We start from the raw sequence: 25,127 nt of genomic DNA on the forward strand, positions 1-25,127 counted from the left end.
CTCTGACTTTCGATTGGAGAGTTTAACCCCTCTATATTTAAAATAATTATTGTAAGGAGGGACTTAACTTGTGTGATTTTGCTATTTGTTTTCTACATGCCTTGTAGCTTTTCTGGTCCCTTATTTCTTACATTACTCTCTCCTTTGTGTTTGATTCTGTTTGCAGTGAAATGTTTTAACCTCCTCATTTCCTTTTGTGTATATTCTGTAACTATTCTACTTGTGGTTACCATGTGGATTACATTTAATGTCCTAAAGTTATAACACTCCAATTTAAATTTATACCAGTTTAACTTCAATAATGTACAGAAACTCTGCTCGTTTATAGTTCCAGCCCCAACCCTTTCAGTTATGGATATCACAAAACTACATCTCTATATGTTGTGTCCAAAAACATAAAATGGTAACTTTTTTTAATGCACCACTTTCTTAAAGTACGTAGAAAACAAAACATGGAGTTGTAAGCCAAAGGTACAATAATACTAGCTTTTAGACTAATAATTTTTAAAAATGCATTATTCTCTTGAATCATGTAAAAAACAAAAAAGTGGAGTTACAAACTGTTTTTACAATAAGACTAGCTTTTATAATTACCCAGTGTTTTAAAGTCTTTGTCTAGCACTTCTGCCACTTACTCTTTCTCAGGGAAGTTTCTGTTGGTTCACTTTTTTCCTTGGAAAGGGCTATACTTCCCTGTTTCTTTGTATCCACTGTGATTTTGTTGTTGTTGGAAACTGGACACTGCAATCTAACCACATAGCAACCCTGGAATTCAGATTCCTCCCCTTATGCCGGTTTGCTGGGTTTTGTTTTTAATTGCTGTAGGATGTCTGTGTGCTGAGGTGTAAACTGAAGGTCTCTGCAGGTCTTTTCTGAACCTGTGGCTTTCCCTGGGCCTCCATGGTGACTTTCTAATTTCCCTCACATACACATTTGCTTTTGAACGTCCTAATCTTTAATATCTGGCTCCCAAAGGGGGAAAAAGAGAACAATGAAGGGGGAGGGAAGGGCACCAGCTCTTTAAGTTCCCTGGAAGTCATTTCAGCTGGAGGGGGAGGGGTTTTCGACAACTGGGGGGCGTGTGCAACAACAGCTGCCTCTGTGTCTGCAACTCCATGATCAGTAGCAACAATCTGAACACAGAGTGCCCAATATTTGGAGGACGAATCCCTTATTGCCCACCCTAGCTCCCACCAGCTGCATACAAGTTCCCCATGAACACGTGTATAGCTGCCTGCCAAGGGCTGGGTGTGAGAATGGGTAGCTGTTACTGTGCTAAGAGCTGAAGATGACCAAAATTAACCATAATTCACCATCCAAGCTTTCCTCTAACAGGTGCAAGCCTTCATTAGACTCCAGAGTTCCGAAATAGTTACACTGGACAGATTCTGCCAGCGAGACTGCTGTGTGTGTGCAGGGGACAGATTCCTGGGCTTCCTACCCACCATCTTCCAGAATCTTCTCTCCACACTGAATTTACATTGCTCAGTGGTTGAAGATGTAAAAGTGAGGCACTGATTTCCTTGTGACTGTGTGTCTACGTGTAAATGTGAAAAGAGCCTTTCCCTCCTTTGCCAAAGGAAAGTTGTTAGCCCTTACCAAGGGTCAGCAGTACGGTGCTCTGTGGGCGGCTGCAGCTCTTTCTGCAATGCGGCGAGCTCCTTTTTCTCTTTCCTTTCTCTTTTTGTCAATGTTTGGAGCTTAATGTTTCATAAAAATCTCCACTTTAAGGACATTTATAGGAACAGTTTATCACAAAAGGGGAGAAAACATATGCAAAAAATCTATATTTTAAAACTGGTTTATGTGGCTTTCCAACCAAAGAGGTGAGGCATTCAAGACGGTAGTATTTGGTTATTGAAAGAGTTTGAATGCTTGTTTGCATGGGAAAGTTCTGAACAAAACAGCAATTACTTTCTGTCTTTAGGCACTAAGAACTTATATCTTGTGTCTCCTGACAGCTATTTTTATAAAAATTCATTTAATTAATTTTTTTATACAGCAGGTTCTTACTAGTTATCTATTTTATACATATTAGCATATACATGTCAATCCCAATCTCCCAATTCATCACACCACCACCACCACCCCCGCTTCCCCCCTTGGTGTCCATACATTTGTTCTCTACATCTGTGTCTCTATTTCTGCCTTGCAAACCGGTTCGTCTGTACCTTTTTTCTAGATTCCACATATATGTGTTAATATACGATATTTGTTTTTCTCTTTCTGACTGACTTCATTCTGTATGACAGTCTCTAGGTCCATCCACGTCTCTACAAATGACCCAATTTCATTCCTTTTTATGGCTGAGTAATATTCCATTGTATATATGTACCACATCTCCTTTACCGATTCGTCTGTCAATGGGCATTTAGGTGGCTTCCATGACCTGGCTATTGTAAATAGTGCTGCAACAAACATTGGGGTGCATGTGTCGTTTGGAATTATGGTTTTCTCTGGGTATACGCCTAGTAGTGGGATTGCTGGGTCATATGGTAGTTCTGTTTTTAGTGTTTTGAGGAACCTCCATACTGTTCTCCATAGTGGCTGTATCAATTTACATTCCTGCCAACAGTGCAAGACGGTTCCCTTTTCTCCACACCCTCTCCAGAATTTGTTGTTTATAGATTTTCTGATGATGCCCATTCTAACTGGTGTGAGGTGATACCTCATTGTAGTTTTGATTTGCATTTCTCTAATAATGAGTGATGTTGAGCAGCTTTTCATGTGCCTCCTGGCCATCTGTATGTCTTCTTTGGAGAAATGTCTATTTAGATCTTCTGCCCATTTTTTGATTGGGCTGTTTGTTTTTTTAATATTGAGCTGCACTGATAGCTCTTTTTGAAATTGCCTTCTCCAAATCTACACCCCAGAGTCAAACTAATAAAACTTTAAAAAAATGTCTTTTATATCTAAACTGTCCCTGGCATTTCCCTGACTGCTGCTGGATAACATCAAAGAGTTTTCTTCATCACCTTATGAAATAAGGGATGCTAGAAATAATTAGGAGTGTTTGGCATTCTGCAAGTTTTTGTTTGGTTTATTACTGTTGTAAGAGCTGTCCTGTTTATCAAGCCTTCAGTAAAAAAAAGACCTGGCAAATGAAAAGAAGAGAAACTCAACCTTCTTAGTGATGACAAGTCTTAGGATGAGACTTCAGCAGTTACGAACCTTTTGGTTCTGTTAGAAACATGCTCCCTTTCATGTTAAAGAATGGCACAGTAATGGCCAATAAAAGAAAGATTCCATTTTTAGGTTTAAAAGAGCCTTTTCAGTTGGTGGGAATCCTAACACACTCTTTATGGAATAAATTAAAAGATACTGGAGAGTTTTCATTACCCTCGCTGTCCGTAATATATACTTACTGTAATGGTAGTCACTGACTAACTTCTCGCAAAACTAAACTTGTCTCAAGTTTGATACTGTTGTTTGTAATGAATAACTAAACAGAGCAATTCAGCCTTATCATCGACAGGTGGTTTCTGATTTTCTCCCACACTCTCCTAAAGACCCTGCCAGAACCACAGATCAATAATTAGGTCTGAAAAAAAAAAAATTATGTCTGGGGCTTCCCTGGTGGTGCAGTGGTTGAGAATCTGCCTGCCAATGCAGGGGACACGGGTTCGAGCCCTGGTCTGGGAAGATCCCATATGCCACGGAGCAACTGGGCCCGTGAGCCACAACTACTGAGCCTATGCTCCGCAACAAGGGAGGCCGCAATAGTGAGAGGCCCGCACACCGCGATGAAGAGTGGCCCCTGTTTGCCACAACTAGAGAAAGCCCTCGCACAGAAATGAAGACCCAACACAGCCATAAATAAATAAATAAATATAATCAAACTGATGAGTTCCAACCCTGGCTCAGCTGCCTGCTTGGCCTTGGAGAGTTTGCCTAGTGTCTAAAAATAATAATAATTAGGTCTGTTGGAAGAAACATCAAAAGAGCCTGATCAAAGAACTCTAATGGGTACCGTTAACACTTGATACAATAGAAAATAGGCTCTTGGTTACAGACACTCCTGTAAAGCTGAAATCCTCGAAACAAATGAACATCTTTCAGACTACCAAGGGATTGAGTCAGGGTTCCAGAACTCATTCACTTTGAGAATCTGGACTTCAAACTAACCCAAGATCAAGAGAACAAGGATTAATTACTTAGAGTAAATGACACAAATTTGGTTGTGGTTCATGTTCTATTTTGGATTGGGCTTATTATAAAATCCTTCTTTCTACTTCCTCTTTCTTTAATGCTTGATTTAACAGGTTATGTGTATAAAAACTAGATTAAACGTTCTTTAAATGGAATCTTGTTCTAATTAATTCTTCAGAATTCAGAAAAAATCTCTTGAAAATTTGTAAAGTACATAAGTTATCAGGAAAAGTTAATAATAATAATAATCCTTTCAGTATAACAACATATGTTGAGTGGTCCTATCTGTACAGCTTAAAACAATAGTTAAATAATATAAAAATGCCTTGACTAGCCTGTTTACCTTCTTTGACCATAGGTTTTTATAGATTGAACTAGAATCTGTCCCCCTTTCTACTAGAACATAATTGAAAAAAATAAAATCTGTACCCATGACCATGCCAGAGATGTCACATATAAAGGCAAATATCATTTAATTAGGCATGACAAGGCCATTAAAAACAAGTAGATTTAATATGTGGGATTGAGGTCTACAGTATCCTCCTAGGACACTGGTTTGACTCATGTAAGGCTTAAGGAATCCTAGCCTACGGGCAGCACGGCCAGGAGTACTGAAAAGTTGGAGCTCAGAGAAATGGAATAATCCCTGAGTTACAGGTAGTGGAGGTGAAGACTGGCAGAAATGCCTCGGCCACTGCTGTGTCATTGACCCCAGTCGATGAGGTGAAAGGGAATAAATTATTTCTGCTACATAAAGGAAACAAAATTACAGACCTAGGATCTACAAACAAAACAAAAGTTAACTCTCAAGATTTATTATCACATAGGTCTAGTTTTGATAACCATGCACAGAGGTCTTTGTGAATGAATCCACACTGCTTGATATACCTACATCTGTACAACGGTCAACCATCAAATTAATGGTCCCAAATCAGAAAACTGCTAAACCACAAACATCGGTGGTTAAATCTGCATTGTAGGGGCAGAACTTCAACATCGGAGGGATTGAGAAGGAAAACTGGTACCTTGTTCTGACTCCATCCTGACTGTCTACACATCATGTGCTCATCACAATCCAGAATCAGGAAGACAGAACAAAACAAGAAACCAGCTCAGGGAAACAAATCCAAAACAGAGAAAGGAAAAGAAACACGGGATCGCCCTTCTATCCCTAATCCCAATTGATGAATCTTTCAGTAATTCTCTAGCAGCTGCTGACTTCCGAATCAACTTCATCTCTGATGTTTGCAACGCTGATATGTGACGGACGGTATGATTATCTTGTGAGAAAACTGCTGTTTGTCCGCCATGAATGGACTAAATGTGACCTTACAAACCATGGTAAACTTGTGCTTTTTTACTTGAAATGTGGAAGGCTGGTTTTTCTCAAGTCTGGATCCCTTGCAACAATTTGTTAGTAAAAATCCCTTTCTCTTGATGCTTTTGTCTGTATGCTTTCATTTCTCAGATTGGAAAATGGGTGTGACAACACTGACCTTCTGGTTTCATCACGCCGGCCCCTTTTTCCCAAAATGGGACCTGTTTGTCTCTACATCTGCCCCTTTGCTCCTGCCAGATTAGAATCAATATCTAATGAAATGCATTGATTTTTTTAAAAAAGTGAACCTTCCTTTATGTATCTGCTAGCTGCTTTAATTAACGATTTATCCAAATAGAAAGAGAGAGGAAAAGTCATAGTAAGAAGGGATCAGCTGGAGTCAAGGAATCAGTCAGTGGTTGCTGTGGGTAGAGCTTGAGACAAATTCTGGAAGAAACACTAAAGTTCCTTATGTTTTTTTCTAATAACTATGATTTGGAAAAAACAAGCACAGCCTTATAACACACATCAAAATCTATTTCACATGCCAAAATTGGTAAGCAGTTGGTCTGAGAAAATGATGCAATCAGTAACTCAACCCTCTGAATAGAAATAATGTCGAGTAAAGCAAATCTTATAGGTTTGCGGTGTATGGTATGCATTTCTTTCAAGAGTTACCATCTCCAAATAAATAACCTACTCCATCTGTTTGGAAGACAAGAGGAATTGTATTTTTTAGCACCTTGAGATCTTATGCAGAGGATTTCACTGAATTAGGCTCTGAGAAATTCTCACATTGTTGAAATGTCAAGAAGTAAGGTAATGAGTAGAAATACGGACAAGAAGGTGGCTAAGATATGCATACATAATTTGTAGAAGAATCACTCTAAAAATAAAAACCACAGTTAATTAACAGGAGGTTTGCTGAAGCACCTTTTTGAACTAGAAATAAATTGATTTTTGAGAAATACTGAAAATGAGGCAAGTAACTGGTATAATACATTTTAACAAGATTTAAATAATTTGATTAAATATTAAGCATGATAGCAAAAAAATTATTACCTCAATTCATTGCCTCATTTTAAAAGCAGAAAGGAAGTAGAGGTGAAAATTTAAACACTGATTCTAGCTTCAGGGGAGAAACCTAGGAAGGCTTTTTATTTTTAGGTCAAGATTTCTGTCTAACAAAGATCCAAGAACTCTCCTAGGATGAAAATTTCAGACAATAGCGTGTCTGAGACAAGATGAGGTCAGTATTTCTGTAAGAAAAGCTTGTTTTCAGGAATAGAACCTCTGGCCTGATATTAGCACATTGGGATAAGAGTAATGCATTGATTAATGCAAGTAGCCTAATGAAGAATTCTAACATTGCATTCCCATGTTCTTACTTTCTCAAATTGATCTACCCCTCTGCCAAAATAAAAGAGTTTCAATAAAGGGCACAAAGGGCTACTACTCATAGATTACATTAGAGAGTGGTTTAATGTTTTCAAGAAAAGTCACATCTATTTCAGTTTCTACTTTGTATCTCCCTAGGGCTATAGAAAAGGCAGATACAATTTCCAATTTGTATAGAAGACAACTGCAGCCCAAAGAGATTAAATGATGTGTGTAAGGCTGCAGAGCTGACTGTATCCTGGCTTTGGTATCTTTCCATGAGTCTCTTGGCCAGAAACTCCTCTCTCCAACCAACCCTCCTCACTCCCTCCTATGAACTTTTTTCACAGGTATAATCTGTACCACCTGTATGACACCTACCCCATAACTCATTTATTCAGTTGCTCTATAGACATTCACTGAAGTTTCCTTTAGTTAGCTTATATATGTAATTGATCTTTCCAACAATAATATAAACCAAGAACAGGATGACATCTAATAACCTTACGTTTATTGATAAATGAATAAACAATTTACATCAGCTCTTTGACCATACAATGTAACCACAGGACTTTGATGGGAATTCATTCACATTTATCCTGCTGTTGTTACCTACCTCTGTGACAGATCCCTGGAACTCTAGTTCTACAGGATGCTGTATTCTAAAAAGGGTTTCATTGTAGCATATGTGTGGGAAATGCTGTGTCTGATGCTTAACTCAGAAATTTACAATGTATATTAGCAAAGTGAAGCCTCTTGCAGTCTTGCAGTTAGGCAAAATGAAACCCTTTGGTGAATTTAGTTTAACCTAGAGTTTCCCAAATTTATCTGAAAAGAGAAACCTTCTTGTGCATGACACCCATTCCCTTCCCAGAGGAGTGGGGGTCTGGGGAGGGGGGCTCGCTTGGGGTGGTCCTGATGAATAAGGGCAGCTACATTTCTGTTCCTATGCTTATATGTCACCAAATACCCACAGATCTGTACCACCAAAGACACCTTAATTTCACAGCAACTTGATTTGATGTTGATAAAAATCAGAAATAAAAGAAATGCTCCGACTACACAAAAGGATGGCTGGTGAGAATGCATGGTAGTGTATGTTAAGCATTGTCTGATAGGAGCCACTCACTCTAAATACACTTTATTCCTAAATGCATTTTTCTTGTTCTGATTTCATACATTCACCCCCTACTCCCATACTTCGTTCACAGAGGACTTCATAAGCCAGAGAGATAAATCTCACAGAAGAAGGAGTTATAATTATTTGCCTACAATTCCACTTTCCTCGTTAACCAATGAGCTGCTTATGGATGAATTCCCCATGCAGGTTCTCAAATGAGAACATTCGTTGACTGAAATTCACTTAATTTTCTGTCCCAAGTTGATTCTCTTCCTAGTACCTACCAGCCAAGCCAAGCACTGGTTTCTACTAGGCAATTCTAATTCTAATTTATATTACTGAATTGAGCTTTGGCTACCAGTTGGTCTTATCTGGCTTTGGGTGACTGGTTCCCCAGGGTCAAACCAGGGCATGAAAGATCCACCTTCACAGCTGAAATAAACTTCAGACTGCAGGTAACCCGAGGCATCAATCACTCTAACCTTCTAACACACATCATGGGACCCTAAATTATATGCCAGGGACCTGCACTTGTTCCAGATCTTATAAGATCCTTGTCTCCTTATGCTTAGGAGATAATCTCCTTCCATGGGTATAAGATGATTTAGAGCAGCCCCTACCAAAAACAGTAAAAATACCTTTTCTTTAAAAAAAAACTTCTCTTTATAGTAGCCTCTCTAAAGTCATTGCTGAACACAGCATGTGGCCCATTACGAGTCAGGTTTTATTGACTGCCTTTTTTCCTGTGAATGAGACACAGCACTCTGTTGCATATCTAGTAATTTGGGGTTGAAAATAAACAGTTTTAGCAACTCTGAAAAAATAACACTTCTCTTTATTTGTCCTCACTTTGAGATAGATTTTTAACAAAATTTGTTTATAAAACTAAATGTCTAGGTCAAAGCTTATTTTTTTTAGTTTCTGCCTGTATTTTAAAATTTTTTTCAGAATAAAGAAATGTGGCATATTTTATAGTTTTATAGTAGACAGAATTCCAATTTCAATTTTGGGTTCATTATTGGAACCCAAAGATAATGTTAAATTATTTTAATAAAAAGTGGTCATGTTTTAGATATTTCTCCAAATTCCCTAGCTAGTGAAAACAATCCTCCTATGAATGTAAAAATGTATTGGGCTATACAATATTGCCCGTTTCTTTATTAATTAACCACAGTGGACGTTTTGTATGGAATTGCTGGCATTATTAATGTATCTAGAATTCCAGTATTTATATTGTAGGCTTATGCTCCGTGTGTACAACTAAAACTTAAAGTATTTATACTTTGATGAGTTTAAAACTTTGGTGTGTTTGTGCTATACTAAAAAAAAACCATCAACAACTATTATAATTATATGGACTCTCCATAAGGTGATAAATAGAAAAAAGATAAAGCATGAAGATAAACAATAAAAGAATAAAAGAGAATAAAGGCAGAAGCAAAAAATGGTCCTAGAGGACCAAACATAGACCAAAGATTATTTCCACTAATCCCACTCAATCAAAATGACTAAATATTAGATCTGGGCCCAGCTGATGACACATTTATTACAAGCAACACTTAATACTGCAAAACTCTAGGAAAAGGAAAAAAACTGGGTAGTCCTTTGGCAATTTCTTTATTGTAATGGGATTTCACTTGCAGCAAAGGAGGAAGATACGGTGAATGGAAGAGATTGTAGGGAAGATTAAAAAAGGCAGGAAAATATTAGACACAGGGTTTCTGCAGATCAGTTGCCCTAAAGCCCAGCAAAGCGGCTGGTGTCTGAGTTTTCTTATCTAAACAGCTGCAGTTTTTTAAAACTTGAAGTATGCATTCATCTTCAGAAATCTGATTTTCCTGGCTGTCTGCCCTCATGGCAGTGAGGTGTGGTGACGAGAGGGCCATTCCTTTGGTAAGGATGACTTTTTTAGCAGCGTCAACTTCTAGAACGGACACTGCAGGTTTTGCCCCGGCACTGTGTCAAGCTGATTTGGCGTGACTAAAAGGATCACCGAAGAGCCTGAACTCTGGTGTACAAACAACTTAATTATGATAATGCAGTGATTGTGGTCAGCACCTTCGAAACAAACCAAAACAATGCATACAAATCCAAGCCAAGCGCCAATCAAAAACAATTAGGAGTCTTCAAGTTACAGAAAAGTTTTTCTATGTACATCTTATAATCCAGTGTGAACAGTCTCTGCTACCTTATTTTCAAAGTCAATAGAGACTTGGGGTATATGCTTCCTAGAATGTATGGGCCATTAGCTTCTTTGAAGGAGTGAAGATACAGCGGTGCTAGTTAGGGCTAGCATAGTTCCACCAGCTGCCTGGAGGTCTCGCAGAAACTACTTTCCTTCCAGTGACAAATTGCCAAGGTCAAGTACAGGAGGCGAGAGGTGGGTGGGGACTAGAATAAATAGCCAGGTTCAAGGAAGGGCAACCATGACTTGGGAAACAGCATAGAGCCATCTGGTGGTTCTGTTCTTCATCAAGGAACTCAGGCCAGAGCAAAGCTGGAGAGGACTTTGGAACTTCAGGGAGGTGTCCCCTTAGCCACTGTTGGTGATACTCAGGGTGTTAGAAATCTATTTCTATCAGAAATTTATTTTCTCACAGTTCTTAGTGCCACAAGTCTGAAATCCAGGTGTCGGCAGGGCTTTCTGTCTTCTCTTCTTTCCTTCCTTCTTTAGTTGGAGACTCAGGACTGCCATCCCTGCTGGTTCTAACCAGTAAAATTAAGTGGCTGACCCCCATCCTGTGGTGAAGGGCAGAGTGGCTGCCTGCTTAGCACCTGATGGGGCTACTTTGGGTGAAATAGGGTGGAAACGGGAATGCTACTGTTCACAGGTGGAACTGGGTATCTCCCCTCCCCCCCCCATTCATACATTGAAGTCCTATAGGCCCCATTACTCCAGAATGCGGTCTTATTTGGAAACAAAGTCGTTGCAGATGTTACTTTTTAGGATGAGGTCATATGGGAACAAGGTAGGTCCCTAATCTAGTATGAGTGATGTCCTTATAAAAAGGAGAAATTTGGAGACAGACATACGTATACAGGGAGAACATCAAGTAAAGATGAAGACAGAAATGGAGGTGATGCTTCTATAAGCCAAAGAACACAAAAGATGGCCAGCAAATGCCAGAAACTAGGGGAGACACATGGGACACATTTTCCCACCCAGCCTCAGAAGGAACCAGCCCTGCCGAAACCTTCTTGCCTCCAGAACCCTGAGAAAATAAATATCTATTGTTTAATCCACCCAGTTAGTGGTACTTTGTTATAGCAGCCGAAGCAAGTGAATATACTGGGCCACATTTGGATTTAGGCCCATGTTTAGAGCAGCTCCTTCGAAGAGGAGACCACAGACAACGGTTAGCTATCTTTCGTTTCATTTGACAAATATTCTCATATCCTCCGTCACATGTGACCCCACATAATCTGTCATTCCACTTCTAGCACACTTGGAAATCCCTTGAATGACCTCCCCACCTTCTAGGTCCCTAAGATTAGTGTGGAGACAAGATAAGCAAAATCAAATAAACATGACTTACTTAAATAAAAATGATGATTCAGCCCACGACCCCAGCTGTGATCGTCACTGTCATTACCACTAGATTCTGCTTCATCTTACTCTGTTAGAAGGACAACTCGCTCCGTGTTCCCCAGAGTCAACAACACACAGTCCCAACTCAGGACGCGAAGACAAGCAGACCAGTTTCTGAACAGCAACAGGAAGTCCTGAACAGCAACAGAAAGCCGCCCAGGTGTCTCCATGGGGATAGTCTCCCACTTTACTGGGAACAGAAAATCAAGTTTAAATTCTGTCCTATGTTACTCCTCTCAACTGAGTCTCCTCGTGAATTTCAGGGCTTTAATAGATTTTATTATGGTGAATACCTGGAGAAGGCCATGGTTTTCTCCGGGAAATCAGTGACCATAAAGTCTCTTTATCTTGGAAATGAAAGATGATTCCCACACACAGCTCTGCATGCTGCAGAGCAGGGGAAAGTGCCAGGGCACACCTCCACCCTTCCGGGAGGTGACACGGGAAATAAGTCTCAGCACATACAGTTTACCACCAACGGCAATGATAAAAAAAAAAAAAAATGCTTTTTGGTTTTGTTCCATGTAAAAGGCCTTGTGCTGGGAAACTCGGCAAGAACGTGAGCGCCCTGAAGTCAGGACTCAAAGCTGCTGTCACCCTGCGTTGCTGTTGCCAGGAAGCTTGTTTGTATCTGACATCCACCCCACGCCCCTGCGCCTCCTGGGGACTTGGCCCGAGGAGGCCCCGGAAGGTGGGAAGGGGCTGTAGGTCCCCTGCTGCTCTGCCTTCAGCCAAGCCCACTCCTCATAAGCTCCTGGCCTCCCCGGTGAGGGCTGTTCTCAGGGCAAAGAAAGTCTCCAGGGATGCCAGTGAGCAAGCTGGGAGCCCTGCAGTGGTGCTGTTCTCGGGGCCCCCTTGGGGTAGAAGGGAAGCAGGAGCTCGTGCCCGTCCCAGTGGGACCAGGTCCCTCAGCTGTCTTGGGAAAAGGTAGAAATAAAGCTGGGGACTTGCTCCAGGAAAAAAAAAAAAAAACAGGCCATTATCCACCAAGGGGTTTCTTGTCTACCTGAGGGAGGGACAGAATGTGAGTGGAGTTAGGACGATGGGGAATTTGGGATGCTTACTTCAATACTGTGACTTTGTTCATTGGGAAGTCAATAAGAACAGGAAAGTCAATCTATCCCGTCGCTTGATACCGTGGAATGGGGCTGCATATGTCCGAACATATGCAAATTGGTCAGATTTTCATCCCAGCAGAATTAAACTGGGAAGCACGAGCCAGTGTGTGTCACCATCCTCTGACCACATCCACGGCAGCCCCTCGCTTACCAGATGAAACACACGCTCTCTGGGACAGGCAAACAGCACCCCTGCAGGTCTCGGGAGCTCTCTCCTCCCACCAGGTGGCCCTGGTTGTAGGTTTGTGAATTATGCACAGGAGTTGGGTCACTGGGGTCTAACTCCTGTTGTTCTTGCTTCCTCCATTGTTTGCTCTTTTGTCTGGCTTCTTCTGACTTGTCCGGGCTCAGCTGGGGGGTCACATCATTTAGGAAGCTGCTCCTATATCCCCTTCTCCCGAAGATGCTTTGGCTCGTGCCCACCCTCCAATCCAGGCCTATCTCCAGCAGAATGTGAGGGTCTGTTCACCTCAGTCATGTCCTTGAGGCACTTAACACCTGAGCTTCTGGTACTTGGGACGGGCCTGGATCAAGGCAGGCATTCCACAAACACTGCACTGAATGACGTACCTTCCAATCTCTCTGCCTAAATGGTAGCCAGGAACTAAAAAAGCAGAACCCACCGAACCCCAACCAATGCAAACACCAGTCAGGCATCCCAAGGTAGTACTTAAAACTGAAGCATAAGCTATTCCACAAGTGAAGGGAGTTGCTTTCAGAGATCTGAATGATCTCAAATGTTAGTCCTAAATTTGACGTTATGTTGTTTTATTTTTACCATACAAATCTTGCATGCATGTATATTTTTCGGTAATGCATTTAGTTACCTGGGAAACCAAAAGGGTCTATGCAGAGTGAGAGAAATGGTTTGAAGAAAACTAGCCACAGAAGTGCTTCTGGATTGTTCTCTCTTGGTGTCATCACTTGCCCCATGGATGCCCATCATATACACTTGAGCTGCTGGAAGACCCCACTCTGCACAGCTCGCAGGGTGAGCCCACAGGGAGAGGAAGGTGTGCTGACTCAAGAACGGATGAGAGGGCCCAGCTCAATCATTTGTAAGGGGCCACATTCCAGCTAATGGCATCTGGCTCCAAGAGTAGTGTTTTGATGGGTTTCCTAGTCGTGGTGGTTTTCGGAATTATCAGAAAAAGACAGGAGTTAATGATGCTGTTGGGGAGAGGTGTCAGGTTTCCAGGGCTTCTCGGGAGATGTCTGTACCGAATTTGGAGCTAATTTCCTCAGTTTCGGCACTATTGCTATTTTGGGCTAGAACATGCTTTTCTGTGGCGGGGCAGTCCTGTATGCTGGATGGCCAGCACCATCCCTGGCCTCTACACACCAGATGCCAGTAGCAAACCCACTATACCAAGAAAAAAATGTCTCCAGACTTTGCCAAATATCCCCTGGGGGGAAAAATTGCGCCTTTCTGAGAGTCACTGCTCTAGAGATTCACAGTGAGGAGAGACAGGGTCTTTGTCATCTTGGGCTGCTGTACCAAAATAACACAGATTGGGTGGCTTAGACAATAGATATTTGTTTCTCACAGAAGCTGAGGATGGAGAGCCCAAGATCAAGGTTCTGGTAGATTGGGTTCCTGGTGTTCCAGGCTTGTAGACAGCACTTTCTCTGTGTGCTCACATGGCCTTTCCTCGGTGCATGTGCATCCTCTTCTTATAAGGGCACTAATCCCATCAGGAGGGTCTCACCCTCATGAACTCATCCAAACATAATCACCTCCTAAAGGTCCCAACTCTGAATACCATCACATTGGGGGTTAAGGTTTCACTGTATGGATTCTGGGGGGACACAAATATTCACCTCATAACACCAGGTAACTACTAGAAGTGGGCGAAGGTAAGTCACTTTCTGAAAGTCACGGGACAGTCACATCAAGTTGCTGATGGGAAGATTCTTTTTGCTGACATCTCCTTGTGTCCTTTCCATACTTCTCAGTGACCCTGGAACTTCACGCCTCATGGGCTTTGTGCGATTAGAGGGGCAGACAAGGGATGTGATTTGGTGTAACTGACATAACACAAATTGCTTGTCAAATTTCCTCTCTCACTTGTCTGCAGAGTGTAATATAAGAAAAATAAATGTCTAAACATGCATTGGCATGGACGTTGTACTAACTTTCAACCTGAAAAATGAAAATGTAAGACTTGTCAAATGTGTTGTGATAACTTCCTTGCTCACCAGCTGCAAGGAAATAGCACCCTCTCAGAGAAGACCCCAGGGAGCCCTTGAGTTTATACCATTCAGGAGGCACATTTACTATCTACCATTGCATTGCAGATGTATGCATCCATCCTTATCTACGAGGCTTCCCGAAATTCTTTCAACTCTGGAAATACTTTCCATTTTCCAGACACCTGACCCAGTCCCTTGTGCACGGTGTGTGTTCTATAAATAATTGGTTTCAATACCACTTGTGCAAAAGTAACATAAAGAGTGTTTTTTCCTTAAGCAGGAATTATCTCACATTTTATCTCTCCTGATAGTTAGTCATTTCTTTTAAATAGTAAATTTGGAAGCCACAAGCTACTCACTGTCTTAGTGAAAATATATAGTGTTTTCCTCCGTGTGATTATAGACTATAGTTAGCAAATAATAGTGGAGATATTTCCAGTGCCAGTTTCATAGTACGGCCCAACAAATTTTCAATGAAAGAATCTAACGAGTACCATAAAGCACCTTTTCAATAATCTCTTCTTAGCAATTTTTTAAAAAATTAATTTATTTATTGTTTGGCTGTGTTGGGTCTTCGTTGCTGTGCTTGGGCATTCTCTAGTTGTGGTGAGCGGGGGCTAGTCTTCATTGTGGTGTGTGGGCTTCCCATTGTGATGGCTTCTCTTGTTGTGGAGCATGGGCTCTAGGCACGCCGGCTTCAGTAGTTGTGGCATGTGGGCTCAGGAGTTGTGGTGCACGGGCTTAGTTGCTCCGCAGCATGTAGGATCTTCCCAGACCAGGGCTCGAAGCCATGTCCCCTGCATTGGTAGGTGGATTCTTAACCACAGCACCACCAGGGAAGTCCCAGCAATTTGTTTTTTAAGTGGTTTAGACAATTGAATTGTGTGTGTTGATAGCCGGTCGAGTTGTAACTGAAGGCTTTTTTCTTCTGTCTCTACCAGTCTCTGATATATTTCTTTTCTCTTTCAAGCCATATATTTCTTTCCTCTTTCTTCATCCAGGTCTGCTGGTCCCTAGACCTTTAGACCAAGAATTCATGAACACTTCTTTGCAAGAAACACACTCAGGGGTATCTACCAACTCAGGTCCCAATGGAAAATAGATCCAAGGACACAACAAATTATGTTAAATCTTTGTCATTGACTAACACCCTGGTTCTTACATTTTTTTTACAATTAATTAGTGCGCACTGCTACAGACTGGTCTATCTATTTAATACTGAAGGGAGAGAAAAACCTATGGTAGATAACTTACTCCAAATTACCTGGTTAGGTTTAGTTTTTTTTTTTTAACATCTTTATTGGAGTATAATTACTATACATTGTTGTGTTAGCTGCTGCTGTATAACAAAGTGAATCAGCTGTATGTATACATATATCCCCATATCCCCTCCCTCTTGCGTCTCCATCCCACCCTCCCTATGCCCCCACTCTAGGTGGTCACAGAGCACCAAGCTGATCTCCCTGTGCTATGCAGCTGCTTCCCACTAGCTATTTTACATTTGGTAGTGTATATATGTCCATGTCAGTCTCTCATTTAGTCCCAGCTTACCCTTCCCCCTCACTGTGTACTCAAGTCCATTCTCTACATCTGCGTCTTTATTCCTGTCCTGCCCCTAGGTTCATCAGAACCATTTATTTTTTAGATTCCATATATATGTGGTAGCATACGGTATTTGTTTTTCTCTTTCTGACTTACTTCACTCTGTATGACAGACTCTAGGTCCATCCACCTCACTACAAATAACTCAATTTCGTTTCTTTTTATGGCTGAGTAATATTCCATTGTATATATGTGCCACATCTTCTTTATCCATTCATCTGTCAATGGACACTTAGGTTGCTTCCATGTCCTGGCTATTGTAAATAGTGCTGCAATGAACATTGTGGTACGTCTGACTCTTTTTGAATTATGGTTTTTTCAGGGTATATGCCCAGTAGTGGGATTGCTGGGTCATACGGTAGGTCTAGTTTTAGTTTTTTAAGGAACCTCATACTGTTCTCCATAGTGGCTGTATCAGTTTACATTCCCACCAGCAGTGCAAGAGGGTTCTCATTTCTCCACACCCTCTCCAGCAATTACTGTTTCTAGATTTTTTGATGATGGCCATTCTGACTGGTGTGAGGTGATACCTCATTGTAGTTTTGATTTGCATTTCTCTAATGATCAGTGATGTTGAGCATTCTTTCATGTGTTTGTTGGCAATCTGTATATCTTCTTTGGAGAAATGTCTATTTAGATCTTCTGCCCATTTTTGGATTGGGTTGTCTATTTTTTTGATATTGAGCTGCATGAGCTGCTTGTATATTTTGGAGATTAATCCTTTGTCAGTTGCTTTGCTGGCAAATATTTTCTCCCATTGTGAGGGTTGTCTTTTCATCTTGTTTATGGTTTCCTTTGCTGTGCAAAAGTTTTTATGCTTCATTAGGTCCTGTTTGTTTATTTTTGTTTTTATTTCCATTTCCCTAGGAGGTGGGTCAAAAAGGGTCTTGCTGTGACTTTACATTTAGTTTTATTACAACTGTAACTAAATACAATTTGAAAATAAAAGTATTTTTAAAAATCAGAGCTCTGTTACATTATAACTTTCACATATATCCCCACTGGGAGATGGAATATACAAATGGGCAGTGGCCAGACCATGTATAAAAATAGAACTTTGAGCCACAACCTGCAGCAACCTGCCCAGGAAACCAGCCCCTTATACAATAAACACAGGAAGCCAGCCTGCTCTAAGGCAGACTTATCAGGAAAGTCACATTACCTCCAGTGACAATCCAGGAAGCTAAACAATAACTGTAACAATTGTCCCCAAATGCCTAGTACTTGATTAATAACTGGCAGCTTCCCTAATTTGGAGACCAACTGAAAACCAACCAGAGAAAGGCAAACATGCGCCCCTAACCATCACATAGGATGGTCTGCTTCTCCTTAGCCCTCCCCCAGCTTCCCCAGGCCAACAGCCTCACATCAGGGCCCAGTGGAAGCCTCCCCTTTCCTCCACTACGAAGTTTTCCCACTCCCCTGCCTGCCTATGAGTCTCTGCCAAACACACAAGTGATGGTGGCCAACTCCCCTGCTACAGGAGGCTCAGAAGAGAAAGAAGCTTCGGATGGTCTTTGTTCATTTCTATACTACCCACCCGTCCATCGTGAGTGGGTGTGCATTCTTTCGGAAACTGACTGTTCCCAGCTGCTTTCCTTCCCAAGGGTCTCAAGGAGACTCTTTTTTTTGGCTTGTGGGATCTTAGTGCCCTGACCAGGGACTGAACCGGGCCCTCAGCAGTGAAAGCACGGAGTCCTAACCACTGGACAACTGGGGAATTCCAAAGGAGGCTCTTTATTAAAAAATGCTACCATCCCTGGGATAGATGTAGAACATGCAGAGGGATACAAGAGCAAATTGAAACTGAAGAGAATTCTGGATGAGAGACATGCAATCGGCCATACAGCAACTCGGCCAGGACAAGGAGCCTGTGAAAAATGGACATGCAACTCCGTGGCTAACTTCACTCATCATGGTAGGGAGTGGAGATGAACTGACAAGAACCTGGGCCCTGATGGACAGGCGCTTCAGCCACTGTGAATCACCCATTCCATCTTGTGCATTTGGAACTTCTCTTGGCATGTCTACCTCTAGCAGAAAAAAAAAAGTGAGAAATAGAAAAATCCAGACCTTTGACACTAATAAATAACTCTGCAGGATATATGAAAATGTTCTAATGCTGGAAAGTCAGACTTGCAAGAGATTTGTTATGAGAATTGAGAATTTCCCTCTGTTTTTATAGAACTAGTTTTTTTTTTTTAGCTACAGATTCTGTAATATCTGTTCTCTACGAACTTAAAGCATGAATACCAATTGTTCATTCAACAAATACTGATTGACAGTCGGACATTTTGTTGGCCTAGGACTCATTCAAAAGGCAAACAGGAGTGACATGATCAGACCTATGTTCTAACGCAACTGAGAATAAACTTTAAATTTTACATTAAACATACTCAATTTTTGCGTATTCTTTCTTCACAGTTGAAACCCATGCATTTAATAAGCCTTGTCATCCCATTATGTTTATTTTCTATGAACTCCCACAGTACTTAAAGTGTGCACTGTAACCTGAATGTATGTGAATAAATACATAAGGTTGGTTTCTTGGGCCAGGGCTCAGTCTCTAGCTGAATGACCCAGTCCCTGAGAGTAGAGACCCTGTCACACTTTCCACGCCTACTTGGGAGGGAGTAACTGAGTGTGGCTGGAGAGGTAGGGACACTGGAGCCCAAATGCTGTTAAAGTTAAATGAAAATGAATTTTGAATAATCAACAGCTTTACGTTACCTGCGCCTCTATTTCCTCTCAGTACCATCTGGCTACCTGTCCACGACGAAACAGAGCAGTTCTTGAGATGCATGTGCCCTCTCAGGCCATGGAGAACTGAAACCCTCTGCCCCCAACTCCCAACTCCCCATGCCCACTTCCTGCACACACACAACTCGGCCAAGGAGGATCCAAGTACGGGCTGACTGTCTTCACGAACATCACTTAATTATCTCACTGTCCTCATGAACGACACTTACTATTCCAGGAGACCCTTGCCCAGTAACCTGACTGTTCGATACAGAAACTTTGGGAAAAACCCATGAAGTCTTCCACAAAACATCAACAGACGGTTTGTGCCCTATGATGCCTTGAATTCCCGTTTCTACCAATCCTGAACTGTGGCAAGACCCAGCATTGAAAGACCCACCTTAAAACAAACTTCAACAAAATCTGACGTCACCTCATCCTCCTGAGACACTGACAAAGCTCCATTGAGTGGTCATGTCCCTTGCCAAGGTGAACAATAAACTCAGCTTGGTTTTAGCAACAGGCTGTTCTGATGAGATTTTGGGGGAACCAGAACTGGACGCCATCAAGGACCACTTTTTCTCACGCGAAACTCACGTGGGGAAGGGCATTTGACCTAACAAGCCTTTTGCCTTTGCTCTTCATTAGACATGCTATAAAATTATTAAATAACACTTACATTTTCATTAACAAGTTGTTACTTATGGTCTGTGCCTGTAATGCTTTTTTTCCATGAGTTGGTTTATTTTCTTCTTATTTAGAATAAACAAGACACGAATAGGGCAACAGCTAGTTTGGTTTTAGATTTAATCAGCCTCTCTTAACCATATGACTGAATGTAGGCAGTTTTCTGAAAGTTTCAAAAGAGAAATTAGAATAGGAACAGGGTGATAAACATGATTGGCTCTAAGCTTACTGCCAAGCCAACTTAATCTCAGACGAGTAATCAATTTGGTCTCATTTGAAGCTTAAACTAAAGGTGTTTTTCTTGTTTCTTGTCTAATAATTTCTTTCCAGGCTTTGATGTTTTTGTAAGTGGAGGCAAGCTTATCAGAGAAGTTTCAGAGGAAAAAAAAAAAAGCTTAAATGGTGCCATGAGTGAAATAAATGAATTTCAATGTCTGTAGGAAGAGGCTGAGCTCTTTGGTATAAAGCACAGCAGATTCAATACCAAAGGAGGAATTCAACTACACTGGATATTGCACTCAAATCCTTCCGGCAAATCCTCATCTTAAAGGATTTGCCTAAAAATGTACTTTTTACCTGAGATTTTTTTTTTTTTTGCAGCACGTGGGCCTCTCACTGCTGTGGCCTCTCCCATTGCAGAGCACAGGCTCCAGACGTGCAGGCTCAGTGGCCATGGCTCACGGGCCCAGCCGCTCCGCGGCATGTGGGATCTTCCCGGACCGGGGCACGAACCTGCGTCCCCTGCATCGGCAGGCGGACTCTCAACCACTGCGCCACCAGGGAAGCCCTTACCTGAGATTTTTTGTGGTTCACTGGAGACACCGTGAGATGGCCCTTTTTGTTGCACCATGTAGACAGTACAGGGACAATGGCATATCAAAGAGAGACATGGATGGAACCCCTTGGAGGGTGCACCGGGTCACAGAATGTGTATTTGATCTGCTACTTTGTGTTCATGTGTCTGACTCTGTTTCAGGCAAGCTTGTTTTGGTCATTAAAGCCTACAGTTCTTGGCAGTTGTTTCCTCTCGAAATCAAGGAATAACAAAACAGGCTCTTTCTTTTTATCAAGCTCTGCACACGTGCAGGCGAATACAATTACAGATAGTGGGGATTCCAGCTACTTGTGTCATTTGCAGACAGTTCTTTATTGCCAACACTTTCCCTCATTGTTCCATTATTGGCCAGTGGGCTTCTTAGAAGAAGAGAGATATGATGGCGCAATAGAAAGTCTTCGTGAAAGGAGTGCTTTTTATTGGGAAAAAAGTTTTAAGCATCTGCATAAAAGAAGATTTGTGCCTGCAGTCAAATGAAAAATGGGCTTTGGAGAAACGGCCTCATCGCAATAGGCCTGAGACAACTTTAAATATACTGAGAGTTTTCAATCTCTTTCTCACAGAACAAGTGCACTGAATAACCATTGTCTGGGAGCCTCCACTGGACCAACGGAAACATAAGCAGGAGCATAAGCAAGTCAGACACTATTAATAGAACTAGAATTGGTTAGAACTAATCCTGCTGCTATCGCCATGAGGCATAAGACGAATGATAACAGTGGTGAGCTCAGGGCCCGACAAGTCCCGAGTATGGTTCTAAGTACTCTGTATGTCTTCATTTATTTCTCACGACTGTCCTAGGAGGTCAGCACTATTTTTATCTCTATTTAAAACATGAAGAATCAGGGGCTTCCCTGGTGGCGCAGTGGTCGAGAGTCCGCCTGCTGATGCAGGGGATACGGGTTCGTGCCCCGGTCCGGGAAGATCCCACATGCCGCGGAGCGGCTGGGCCCGTGAGCCATGGCCGCTGAGCCTGCGCGTCTGGAGCCTGTGCTCCGCAGCGGGAGAGGCCACAACAGTGAGAGGCCCACGTAGCGCAAAAAACAAAACAAAACAAAACAAAAAACCCATGAAGAATCAAAGGCACAGAGAAGGTAAGTAACTTGCCCAAGTGATTCAAGCTAGAAAATGCACAACACCCATCACTGAGCCAGAAAGAAAACGTCAGCAAGGGGAAGTAAGTCAGAGAGAGGAAGACAAATGTCATATGATATCACTTTTACGTGGAATCTAAAAAATCTAAAAAATGATACAAATGAACTTATTTACTCACAGACTTAGAAAACAAACTTATGGTTACCAAAGGGGAAAGGTGGGCGGGAGGCAAAAACTAGGAGTTTGGGATTAACATATACACACTACTATATATAAAATAGATAATCAACAAGGACCCACTGTATAGCACAGGGAAGTCTACTCAATACTCTGTAATAACCTATATGGGAAAAGCATCTGAAAAAGAGTAGATATATGTATATGTATAACTGAATCGCTCTGCTATACACCTGAAACTAACACAATGTTGTAAATCAACTATACTCCGATATAAAATAAAAATTTAAAAAAAGGTCAGCAAGGGGAAAAGATACCAAAAGGAATATCAGAGATACCAAGGGCAAGAAACACATTTCCTATTACCTTCATCAGCAGTTTCCTGCAAACCCCACCTCGTGGTTCCAGTCCACATGCATCAACTCTCAGCCCCAACCTTACAGCTCGTCCCATTTCTCACCTCCCACCCCATATATCACACCTCCTCCCTTGAAAAGAGAACTTACCCCTGGCCTGGCACTGCTGTCAGTGACATTTGTAAAAGTTGAAGGCTTGCTACATAGTAAACACAATGCAGTAGTTTCTAGATGACTCCTGGTCTTTGTGCAGAGGCACCACTTATTTTTCTGTATTAGAATAATCTTCTCATGAAGAGCTGCTTTCCCCACACTGAGCAGTCCCAGTTAGTTCTATGTTTACAGGTATCCAAAGAGTTGTGACACTGCCATCATATAATATTGCCTGTTCATTTCTGGTTTAGTTTTAATGTACTCGCCAAAGTTGAACAGTAGACTGAGATCTTTGAACTGGTTTTTGAGAACAAGGCATGGGCCTCAGGCCAGCTACTTGCCTGGCTGAAGCTTTAGCAATGCGGAGGGTCAGAGTTGCCACCTGTCATGTGAACGCTGGCTTGAGGTCTGGCAAGACCTGAATCATCTCTTTCACACCACAGGCTTGATTGAGGAATGAAGGAAGTGGAAAGGTCTGAGAAAGTAGTATTACGGACATAGAACTGGAGCCATAAGCAAGGCTCCCTAAACAAATACTCCCAAACTATTAAAGGGACCCAACAGAATGACATAGGATTATTTTCAACTGGACACATCTGAGATACACCAGATGCTGAAAGAAGCCTTTTCTGAGCTCCCCTTATCTGACTAAAGGCAGAGCTTCCTGAGAAGGAAGATGCCATAAATCCTCTCTCTGAGGAGCTTCCAGCCAAGAAGGAGATTGACCATTAGCACAGTGATGAGAAATTGCATAAATAAACTCTATAGAAGCTGCCATACACTCCATTTATTTCCCCTGGAAGCCCTAGTTCCCCCTCCTTTCCACTATTAAGCTGGTATATAAGCCTTTACTCTTGGCTGTTCAGTGAATTACTCAGATTACTGAGTACCCCGCATGCATGTGACTCTACTGTCAATTAATTTGCACTCCCGCACACCACCCCAGACCACTAAGGCCTAAGTTGGCAGAAAAGAAGTTTTCCTCCCACAGTCTGATCTGAAGCCCAGAGTTGGGTGTGCCGGGGCATGCCAGTGGTGGGCTGTTTTAGAGGTTGGCTGTGCTTGACGGTACCGTACGTACGTGGTCTTTGGCTCTGGAGAAAGAAAACCCTACCATGAAGAGCAAGGCTGGAGAGACTGAACTGCTACTGGCCTACACCTGAGATTGCTGTGGATGATGAGGTGTGACAGCATCACAGTGGGGCACGCTACAGCCACCTGGCCAGACAGGGCTCATGGTGGGCTATCTGTGTCCGCTGAAGACAGGGGAGGTCCACCTGCACCACCGAGTTGGGTTTGATCTGGCTACCTGGCTGCAGAAATAAGTCATCTCCCAAGGCCATAGCCCACGTGGTACTGTGGGCTCTCAGATACACCAGCTCCTGAGGACTGAGTCCAGTGCTGGGACCCTGGGCCAGGGCTGTCTCCCACCACTGCGCCTTTACTCGGTACATGCTGGAATCAAACTTAGGTGTTTGAGCAACAGATTTTTTTTCTGAGAATAAGTCCTTCACATCTCAATACTATGAGTGGATCATCTTTTGAGAATCTAAATAAATGCCATCATTGTATCACAGCACCTAGCATGATGCCTTGAATAAGGTAATGTTCACTGAATGAGTTAACTTAGATCGTCACTAAAGAAATATTGACAAATGAGATGTAGAATAAATACATTTAAATGAATCTGGGAAAAATTTAGTTTTATTCCTATATTGTGTGTTAGAGAACCTGACATAGTTCGTATAACTTATTTCAAAATAATGACGTTTCCTCTTCAAGTGGCTTATGTATTTTTTCAAACTCCCTGATTGTTTCATTTATTTTTATTTTTTTACACTTTCTTTTAATTAAGACTCACATGTTGCATTTCATCATTTTGTCTCTTAAATTTCTCTTTTCTCTAAGTTTTTTTAAAATTGAAGTATAGCTGATTTACAACATTGTGTTAGTTTCAGGTGTACAGCAAAGTGATTCAGTTATACATATACATAGTCTTCTTTTTTCATTTCTTTTCCATTATAGGTTATTACAAGATATTGAACAATAGTTCCCTGTGATATACGGCACATCCTCGTTGTTTATCTATTTTATATATGGTAGTGTGCATCTGCTAATCCCATACTCCCAATTTATGCCTCCCCCACTTTCCCTTTGGTAATCATAAGTTTTTTTCTATAAAAATAAGCAATGCTTCATGAATTCGTGTGTAATCCTTGCACAGGGGCCATGCTAATCTTCTCTGTATCCTTTCCATTTTAGTAGATGCACTGCTGAAGCGAGCACTGCTTATGTATTTTAAATTCATGGGCTCCTTGAACAATCTTAGTGGCACCTGAGTCTTTTAAGGATGCTAATACCCTTTGTAAATAATAATTTAGAGTTCAGTGAGAAGTGGCCCCGGAATTGTAAAAAGGGCAGTATGCATTCATAAGAGGAAATGGCTGGCCTTGTGAGGGAGCAAACACAGTACAGTGAACATGATCTCCACCCTGACTGGTATCAGAATTGCCTGTGAAGCTTTGGAGACACAGAGATGCTCAGGCCCCACGCCAGAGACTTGGACTCAGGAGGTCTAGGGTCAAGTCAGCACATGTGTCGTTCCGAATATTTCCAAAG

The 25,127-nt window shown here is 41.8% G+C and overlaps 1 non-coding gene across 1 annotated transcript; it reads right to left on the minus strand.

Annotated features, from left to right (window-relative positions):
* Window positions 1–24,687: 24,687 nt before the first annotated feature.
* LOC115802659 (U6 spliceosomal RNA) lies at window positions 24,688–24,794 on the minus strand. Its single transcript, XR_004023170.1, has one exon. It is a non-coding gene; the product is annotated as a U6 spliceosomal RNA (small nuclear RNA).
* Window positions 24,795–25,127: the final 333 nt, after the last annotated feature.

This window comes from Delphinapterus leucas, chromosome 3 (assembly GCF_059928025.1).
Source record: "Delphinapterus leucas isolate spDelLeu-1000000601 "Yukka" chromosome 3, BTC_Dleu_Yukka2, whole genome shotgun sequence".
Classification (NCBI taxonomy): Eukaryota; Metazoa; Chordata; class Mammalia; order Artiodactyla; family Monodontidae; genus Delphinapterus; species Delphinapterus leucas.